The sequence below is a fragment of the Oryctolagus cuniculus genome, chromosome 6, assembly GCF_051225735.1.
Source record: "Oryctolagus cuniculus isolate XC-2025 breed Fujian yellow rabbit chromosome 6, ASM5122573v1, whole genome shotgun sequence".
Lineage (NCBI taxonomy): Eukaryota > Metazoa > Chordata > Mammalia > Lagomorpha > Leporidae > Oryctolagus > Oryctolagus cuniculus.
Window position 1 is genome coordinate 79,872,093 of NC_142872.1, and position 10,878 is coordinate 79,882,970.

Below are 10,878 nucleotides of genomic sequence, written 5' to 3' on the forward strand. Positions count from 1 at the left end.
GTCCTTATAATCAAGATTTTTCTGTGCTGTTGTAAATGATTTAGATTTCGAAAATTTTAACTCATCTTGGAAAGTTCCATGTGCTTTTTTGTTGTATCTGTTGAGTCTTGATTAGAGCTTTTACTCAGCTTTGGGTCTTATAACCATATAGAACTAAGAGCATGGACAAAGAAGAATGTACAAAGAAGTTTCTCGAGGAAAAAAAAAAAAAAAAGCAGAGAGAGCAAAAGTGAAAGAAACATCTCCCAGGAGCACCTAGCGGGGAACTGAAGAAGGCACCCACTGAAGACTGATTGCCAAGACTGATTGATTGCTAGAGACTGTAAAGGGGAAAGTTCCTGATCGGTCTGCGAGAAGGACAGTTTTGATTGGTTAGCTGAACCCTAACAATTAGAACTGCAGACTCCTGCAACAAAACCACCTGAAAAGTGGCACTTAGGTTTTCCTTTGCCTGCTTTTTCTAAATATTTTAACCATAAAGGTACCTAGCACTTCCTGTGTTAGGCATGTAAAAATTATACTTGAATATAGTTTATGGAGGAAGAGAAATGACAGGATGCAAAGACTTTTGCAAAGAAAAATGCCAAAGTACAAAGAAAATATAGTTTTACTAACTTTGTGCACCATTAAGTCAGGAGTAGAATTCATTTCTTCTTAAACCACAGCTGAGAAATGTCCCCCAAAACTTTATCAGTATAATAGGAGTATGCTTTTTTCACATTTATGTAATGTTGAAATATTAATATAGCTGATGTTATGTAACGGTTGTAAAAAAAAATTAAAAGTCCAAAGGAGATAGACCATGTTCTGAGCTGATTTTGAAAGGAGCCAAGAGCCACCATAAAAAAATGGGGCTCCTGAGACAAACCGTTCCAGAGACGGCCTTGGGAAATGGGGAGTAAACCGGTTCACAGAGAAAGCAGTCAGCTACTAACCAGAGATACACAGAACACCTGCCTTGTAGATAAGCCCCTTCCCTACGCTTGCTCAAGGTTAACTAAGAAAGCTGCAAGGCACGTAGCAACCTATTCCTCTCTCCTAGAAACCCCCTCCCCTAATGTATCCCTTTGACCTAGTACTTTTCCACCGACATTACCACTTTTAGACTGCCATACAAGGCCCGCTACTGAAAATTATCCAATGAACTTACGCCAGCCTATAATATGTTAATTTTGTGATTTTGCCCTTTAAAAGCTGTGTGAGATAGCTGCTCGGGGCTCCTCTCGCTTTCTCGCTGCTTGCAGCAGCAGAGGGCCCATTTGTACAAATGAAATAAAATTACCTCCTGTTCTATTGCATCGTCTGGTCCGGAGTCTGTGTTTCTGGGGTCGTCACAAGAGGACACCGCTTTTGGGGTCCTACAATTTTACATCAAGAATATTTTTAAAACTTTTTTCTGGTGGCTTTCTATTGGCATGTTTAAACTGTGCTCCCTATTCCTAAGCCATTTGAAATAATATCTATTAGATAAGTCACTTCACCTTTCTTAAACTGTATAGAGTGTCAGTCTTTGCCACCTACAAGGCTTATGTAAGATGACTTCTGAAGTCCCTTCCAGTCAGTGATAATGCTTTGATGTTAAAGATGTTTTTTTAGGCTTAAGAGCACTCTTTGGCCTTAACCTGTGTTCACAAAAATGAGCTCCTGTTCTTGGGGCTGGCATTGTAGTGTAGCAGGTAAAGCCACCAACTGCGACACCAGATCCAATATGGGTGCCAGTTTGAGTCCTGCTCCACTTGTGATCCAGTTCCCTGCTGATCACCCGGGAAAAGCAGCAGAAGATGGCCCAAATGTTTAGGCCCATGTCACACATGTGCGAGACCCCGATGAGGCTCCTGAACACCCTGCTTGTTACTGCACTGCCTTATATATGCTTCCCTTTTTGATTCAGTACTTTTGGAGAGGCTGGTACTGCCTCTATAGCAAAATTCTTCATGGGAAGTGGGAGAGAAGTTAGCTACCTAAGGGAGACTGAACAGGCAACAGTGTACTTTTGAGGGCCCCTGTGCTCCTCTCTGACCCCTGCAAGTAAAATGACAACACTCATGGAAGGAAAAAGAGTTAAACACAAGACTTGCTTGCTTGTGGTTGTCTTAGGTAGCCTCCAGGTGAAAGGAAATTGGGAGAGAATGATAAAGGGAAGGAGGAAAACAGGAAACAGATGTGCAATGGTGTGTCTTGCTCAGACAGTACTTACTCAGGGAGCCTAAGCTTAGTCATCAACAGCTGTATCCTGGTCTTCATATTGAAATCATGTGGCTCACTGTTGGCCAAAACAGGCAAGGTCCACAAAACCCATCCATTCTGTTTAATTAAGGTAATCCTTAAATAACTGGAGAGCAGGAGACACGTTTATTTTAACTGTGTGACCATCTGGACTGTAAACTGCTGGTATCCCATTATCATTAACAAGGGTTGTATGGAAAGAGCATATGGTAGACGGTAGCTTTATATTTAAAAAAAAAAAAAAAACCTCTATATATTTGAAAGGCAGAGAGACAGCATTCTCCATCCACTGGTTCACTTCCAAATACATACAACAGTTAAGGCTTGTCTGGGTTGGGGCTGAAGCCAGGAGCACAGAACTCCATTGAGGTTTCCCATGTGTGTAACAGGGATCCTTGCAGTTTAGCCATCACCTGCTGCCTCCCAGTGTGATCAGTACTGTGATCAGGAAACAAATCAGAAGTATAAGCCAGGACTTGAACTCAGGCACTCCAATATGCCATTCAGGCATCCCAAGCAATGGCTTAACTGCTGTGCCAAATGGTTACACCCCAGTAGCTTTATCCTATGAGGACTTCACATCACTTGGAAATCTAAGTATAAATGTAAGAGGTCTTCAGTCTACGTCTTAGTCCTTTCCTGGTATGTGGCATCAGCTGTTCTTAGTTTACATAGCTAGTTTATTTCTAAGAACAAAACCAATTGAGTTTAATATGTGTATTAAAAGATTTCACTCTGTTGTGGAACAATTACTATGGATTTCCTGCTTATTGTGTTCCTGGTTTTTCTTCTTTTTTTTAGTTATTTATTTTTTAAAGGTTTATTTTGTTTGGTTTTCTTTTTAGCTTGAAAGAGTTACAGAGAGAGACAGAGAGAGAGAGAGAGAGAGAGAGAGATCTTCCAACTGCTGGTTCACTCCCCAGATGGCTGCAATGGCCAGTGTTGGGCAAGCTGAAGCCAGGAGCCAAGTGCTTCTTCTGGGTCTCCCACATGGGTGGTGGAGCCCAAACACTTGGGCCATCTTCTGCTGCTTTTCCCAGGCCATCAGCAGGGAGCTGGGGCAGAAGTGGAGCATTTGCAACTTGAACTTTGATGCCACAATGCCAGCCCCGAATGTCCCCCCCCCAATTTTTTTAAGTGTAATGTTACTCTCTATTCTTTGGGAAAATAGAGTGGTTCAGCAATATCAGGGAAACATCAGAAAACAGTGGTTTAACCCACTTTGGTTTGCATCAGAGAATAAAGTGTGCTTTCTGATACTAATACAAGTCCCAGACCAGCTGTGTCTTCAAAGGCTTTGCTGGCAGAATGTTAGCACAGTGGAACTTGCCTGCTCTTTTTTCATGATACATATTATCTGTGAACTTTTTGATGATCTCTTGTATGTATGGATTTCAAAATGCTTATGCACTAAAATCAACATCTCTTCAATCTGTTTCCCATGAACTTGTTGATGTGCCCTCATATGTCCTTATAGCTTTGGCATTGAGTCTGCCTTTCCCTTCTACTACCTGACCATCCCCTTGTTGACCTTCTGGCAAATGCTTTCCATGGTAGCCCCCTCCTATTAGAAAAGCAATTCCTTCCTCCTCCTCCAAGAGGCTCTCTTTGGCCTGTGTCTCCAATAAAACCCACACCCTCTTCTTCTAAAAAGTCAGGTTTATAAAGTAATTTACCTCCATTAAAGATGTTCTGGGGTACAACTGATTTGTAACAAATGTCTATAGTTATGTAAGCACAATCACATTAAGACAGGATGTTTCTGTCACCTTCAACATTTATGTCTAGTCCATCTGCAGTCAATTTCTTCCCCCAGGGCCCAGTACCTGGTAACCACTAATCTGATTTCTGTCCCTGTAACTTTTGTCATTTCCAGAATTTTCTATAGATTGAGCCTGGCTTCCTTCAACTTCGCATAATTAATTTCAGATAACCACATCCATGTTGTTGCTTCTGCATGTTGTTTGTTCATTTTTATTGCTGAATCCTGTTCCCTTGTGGAGATGTACTACAGTTTGGTCACCTATGTACATTCAGTACTTGTGATTATTAATAAAATCTACAATTATAAGTTGTTTTGGATTTATCCATGTTGATATGAGTTTAATTTATTCCTTTTTATTGAGCATGTGTTCAGTTAAACACTTTAACAATTATTTAGTTGAAAGCAGAGTGACATAGAGAGAGGGAGAAACAGAGACAGAGACAGAAGCCTTCCATCCACTGGTTCACTCCCCAAATGGTCACCATGGCCCAGGATGGATCATGCCAAAGCCAGGAGCCTAGATCTCCATCCAGGTCTCCCACATGAGTAGCAGGGCCGCAACCACTCAGACCATTTGCCTTCTCAGGCATGTTAGCAGGCAGCTGTGTTGGAAGAGCAGCAGCTGGAACTGAACCTATGCTCTGATAAAGGATCCTAGCATTGTAGGCAGCAGCTTAACCCATGAAACCACAATGTTGTCCCATTAAACACATTATGTATTCATCCTTCTGTTGATGGACATTAGCAATATTTACAATTTTTGTTCACTAGAGGGCAATGGCTATGAACATTTGTGTACCAGTCTTTGTTTGTATGGTTGCATGCTTTCCTTTTGTGTGGATAAATTCTTGGGACTGGAATATCTGGATTGTAATCCAACTGCTTTCTAAAGTGATTGTGCTAATTTACATTCCCAACAACATGTGAGAGGTCCAGTTCTGCCTCACTGTTACTACTGCCAAATGGGCTTTCTATTTCAGCTATTGTAATAGGTGTGCAAGGTCATCCCATTGTAGTTTTAATTTACATGTCCCCTTAACATCCAGAATATATGAAGAGCTCAAGAAACTCAACAACAACAAAACTAAAAATCCAGGTAAGAAATGAGCAAAGGACCTGAACAGGCATTTTTCAAAGGAAATACAAATGGCCAACAAACACATGAAAAAATGCTCAGGAACATTAACCATCAGAGAAATGCAAACAAAAACCACAGTGAGGTTTCACCTCACCCTGATTAGAATGGCTATCATCCACAAATCAAAAAATAATAAATGCTGGTGAGGATGGTGGTGGGAATGTACCCTAATGTACTGGAAATATAAACCAGTACAACCATTATGGAGGACAGTATGGAGAGTCCTCAGAATCTGAAAAAATAGATCTACCTTATGACACAGCCATCACACTCCTGGGAACTTACCCAAATGGAATGAATTCATCATATGAAAGAGGTATTTGTATTGTCGCTCAATATACAATAGCTAAGATATGGAATCAAGCCAGATGTCCTTCAACTGATGACTAAATAAAGAAAATATGGTATATATACACTTTGATATACTACTCATCTATAAAATAGAATGAAAACCTGTCTTTTGCAACAAAATGGGTACAACTGAAAACCGTTATGCTTAGTGAAATAAACCAGTCCCAAAAAAACAAATATCCTATGTTTTCACTGATATATAGTAGTTAGTATAGAATACAAAAAAATGTATAGCAGTGAAATGGACATCTTGAGATTTGATTGTTTTTTTAGCCCTTGTTTATATTCCTGTGGAATTGTGGTCTTTCTATTTCTTTTCTATTTTTTTTACTTGTTGAATATTATGGTTAGTGGTGAATTAAGCCTGTGATTATATAGTAGACTGAAATTATACTTTTGCAAGTTCAAAAAAAAAAAAAAGGAAGGAAGGAGAGGAGGTTGAAGGAGGGAACTAGGAAGGGAGGAAAGTATGATTATCTTCTTAGAATCATATCTATGAAATACATGATATCTGTTCTCTTTATATTAATAAAAATTTTAAAATTTTACATGTCTGTAATGTCTAATGATCTTGATATTTTTACATGCTTATTTGCCCCTTACATATCTTGAGTGAAGTATCTCTTATTATTTTTTAAATATTTATTTATTTATATGAGAAGCAGAGTTATAGAGAAAGGGAGGGAGAGAGATATCTTCCATCCACTGGTTAATCCCCCAAATGGCTGGAGCTGGGCCAATCAGAAGCCAGGAGTTTCTTCTGCATCTCCCACATGGGGGTACAAGGGCATAAGCACTTGGGCCATCTTCTGCTGCTTTCCCAGGTCATTATCAGGAAGCTGGATCAGAAGTGGAGAAGCTGGGACTTGAATCTGCACCCATATGGGATGCTGGTGGTGGAGGCAGAGGCTTGGCCTACTGTGCCACAACACCAGCCCCCCCCCTTATTGTTTTTTTTTTTTTTTAATATTTATTTATTGGAGAGGCAGAGTTACAGAGAAAGAGAGAAAGAAGTTTCCATCTGCGGATTCACTCCCCAAATGGTCACAACAGCTAGGGTTGGGCCAGACCTTAGCCATGAGCCAGAAGCTTCTTCAGGGTCTTCCATATTGGTGGAGGGACCCACGCACTTCAACCATCTTCCACTGTTTGACATTAGCAGGGAACTGGATTGGAAGTGGTGTAGCGGGGCTTGAGCCAGCATACACATGGGATGTTGGTTTCACAGGCGGAGGGTTTACCTGCTATGCCATTACACTGGCCCCTCTTCCTATTTTTGCTCTTTAAAAATTGGATTGTTTTGTTATTGTTCACTTTTCAGTGTTTTATGTGTACAGTATACTAGTCCTTTATTTTATATGTATTTTGCAACTATTCTCTGCTTCTCTTCTCATTTTCTTAACACTATTTTTTCCCAAAGAAATCTATTTAAGGAATACGAATTTCATAAGTACAACTTTAGGAATATAGTGATTCTTCGTACCATAACTGCCCTCCCACCCACCCTCCCACCCCTCCACCTCCTCCCTCTCCCATTCCCAGTCCCATTCTCCATTAAAATTCATTTTCAATTAACTTAATACACAGAAGACCAACTCTATACTAAGTGAAGATTTCAATAATTTGCACACACACACAAGTGTTTGAGAACAAGTTTTACAGTTAATTCTCAGTACAACTCATTGAGGACTGAGGTCCTGCATGGGAAGTTAGTGCAAAAGTGACTCCTCTGGTTAATTAACACTTTTATGTATGATGTCAGTGACCATAAGAGGCTCTTGACATGAGCTGCCTAGGTTATGGAAGCCTTTTGAATCCACAAATTCCATCAGTATTTAGACAAGGTCATAAACAAAGTTCTCTCTCCCCTTCAGAGAAAAGTGCATCCTTTGATGGCCACTTCTTTCCACTGGGATCTCACTCTCAGAGATCCTTAATGTAGAACATTTTTTGCCACCGTGTTTTGGCTTTCCATGCCTGAAATGCTCTCCTGGGCTTTTTAGCCAGACCAGAATGTCCTAAGGGCTGATCCTGAGGTCACAGTGTTACTTAAAGCAATTGTCATTCTATGAGTCTGCTGTTAACACTATTTTTTGTAAGATACACTTTTTTAAAAGATTTATTTGATTTATTTGAAAGACAGGGTTACAGAGAGAGGCACAGACAGGAAAAGAAGTCTTCCATCTTCTGGTTCACTCCCCAGATGGCTGCAATGGGTGGAGTTGCGCTGATCCAAAACCAGGAGCCAGGAGCCTCTTCCAGGTCTCCCACGTGGGTGCAGGGGCCCAAGGACTTGGGCCATCTTCCACTGCTATCCCAGGCCATGGCAGAGAACTGGATCAGGAGAGAAGCAGCTGGGTCTAGAATCGGCACCCATATGGGATGCTGGAACTTGAGGCCATCGTTTTAACCTGTTGTGCCAACAGCACCGGACCCTTGATACACTTTTGGTTATGAAACAGACTTGCTTATTATAATTATTGTTTTTGGTGCTACATCTAAAATATCTTACTCTAATCCCAGACTCACAAAGATTTTTCTCCCATTTTTCTTCCAGAAGAGTTCTTAGTTTTAGGTTTTAGTTTAGGGCTATGATACATTGGGTTTAGGTTGTGAAAATGGGTAAAAGTGTCTTAGGGTATTTTCTTTTTCTTTTTTGCAAACGGATGACAATTTTCACCTCATGATTGGTTTAAAATACAATTTTTTGTACATTTGGCAAAAATTAATTGATCACATGTGTGTGAGTCTGCTCTGTTTCTGACTCTTCTACTGATCTATATGTGTGTTCCTCTGTCCATATTACACCATCTTGATTACTGGAGCTTTGTAGTAAGTATTTAAATAAGATATTAGTTCTCCAACATAAATATTTTCAAAATTGTTTTGGGTATTCCAATTCCTTTGTTTTTTCTTATAAATTTTAGAATTAACTTGTCAGTTTCCATGCTTTAATGAATGAATAAATGCTCTACAAATGAGATGTTATTGGTCTTCAACAAACTAGGATTTTGCTGGATAAGTTTGGGGGGAGAACTGATAGCTTCACAGTCTTCAGTCTTCCAGCCATTTATGTAGGACAGCTCTCCTTTTATTTAGGTCTTACTGATTTCTTTCATGAGTATTCTATATTTTTAAGTACATGGGTCTTATACATGTTTTGTTAGGTTTATATCCAGTATATGCTTTTTTGTTGCTAATATATATGGCACTGTTTTTAAATTCTATTTTTGTGTGTTCATTGCTAAATGTATTTATGAAATCAATTTTATAAAATATTGACCTTTTTTTCCTGCAACCCTGCAAAATGCAATTATTAGTCCTAGTAACATTTTTGTGAATTTTGTTTGCACTTTCAATGTAGACAATCATGTCATCTGCACATAGTGACATCATTCTTTTCCAATTTTTATGCTTTTTATTTCTTTTCTTGTCTTAATGCCCTAGCTAAAACATCCACTATGATAATAAATATAGAAGCAATAATGGCACACATTTTTGCACTGTCCCAGACTTTAGGGGAAAGTACTCTACATTGTTAAATATGATATTCACCATCGATTATTTTTACCTACCCTTGGGGAATTTTAGCAAGTTCCTCCTATTCATCAGTTGTTGAGAGTTTTTGTCATGGATGTTAGTTGATTTTGTCAGATGCATTTTCTACACTTATTGAAATGATTACATATTTTTTCTTTAGTTTCTTGATATAAAGACATTGATTTTCTAATGTTGAAGTATGTTGCATTTCTCAAGATTTGCTAATATATTGTTAAGAATTTCTTGCCATCTATTCCCATGTGGAATATCATTTTATAATCTTTTCTTGTAATATTTTTAAAAAATATTTTATTTATTTGTTTGTTTACTTGTTTATGTGAGAGCAGAATGACAGGAAGACAGAGCGAGACTACCATCTGCTGGTTCGTTCTCCAAATGCCCACAACAGCCAGGGAATTCCATCTGGAAGGTGGCAGGGTATCAGGAACCCAAGGCTGGACTATCATCCATTGCTTCCCAAACACATTATCTGGAAGCTGGATCAGAAGCACAGAATAACCAACAGTTGAACCAGCAGTCTGACATGGGGTGTAGTTGTCCCAAGTGGTGGCTTAATTTTCTGCACCATAATGCCTGTCCCTGTAGTTATCTTTGTGATATTTTTAAATTGTGTATTCAATGTCTTTAATAGACACAGGGCTATTCACATTATTTCATTCTTCTTAAATAAGCTTTGGTAATTTGTAGATTTAGAATAATTTGACAAATTTATGGATATGAAGTTATTAGTATTTCTTTATTATTATTTTTGTTATGTAGGATCTATGGAGACGTTCCTATCCAACTCTCAATAGTAATTTGCATTTTCTCTTTCTTTGTTTATCAGATAAACTAGAAGTTTATCACTTTTACTGATCATATCAAAGAATCAGTTTTCATTTTATTGATTTTTATCTATTTTTCTGTTTCCAAAATCATCAGTTCCTGCTCTTATTATTATTTCCTTTCTTTTGCTTACATTGTGTTCAATCTGCTTTTTTCTACAACATTTTTACTTTTTAAAAGTTGTTTTATTGAGAGGATTTACATATCATAACATTCACTGTTTCTCAGTGAGAATTTAATGATTTTTTTTTAGAGTTATGCAGCCATAAGCACAATGTGATTCTAAAACACTTCCATCACCACAAAGGTAACTTCATACCTATTAGTGGTCACAGCCTCTTCTGGCCTTTCTCCATCTAAAGGTGACCATTAACCTAATTTCTATCTCTACTGATTTACCCTTTAACAATAAAACAAAAATCTCTGAGGTTTGAGAAGCAACTTATTTTTTAATTTAAATTTATTTTCATTTTATGCAGAAGGCAGAGATTGAGAGAGGTCTTCTATCTATTGGTCCACCTCCATATGCCTGCAACAGCCAGACTGGGCCAGGCCAGAACCAGGATCCAGGAATTCCATTTGAGTATCCTACATGGGTAGCAGGAACCAAATACTTAAGTCATCACCTGCTGCCTCCCAACGTGTGTATTAGGAGGAAGTTCGGGCCAGCGCCGCGGCTCAATAGGCTAATCCTCCACCTGGCGGCGCCGGCATACCGGGTTCTAGTCCCGGTCGGGGCTCCAGATTCTGTCCTGGTTACCCCCCCTTCCAGGCCAGCTCTCTGCTGTGGCCAGGGAGTGCAGTGGAGGATGGCCCAAGTGCTTGGGCCCTGCACCCCATGGGAGACCAGGATAAGTACCTGGCTCCTACCATCGGATCAGCGTGGTATGCCGGCCACAGCACGCTGGCCGCGGCGGCCATTGGAGGGTGAAGCAACGGCAAAAGGAAGATCTCTGTCTCTCTCTCTCTCACTGTCCACTCTGCCTGTCAAAAAAAAAAAAAAAAAAAAAAA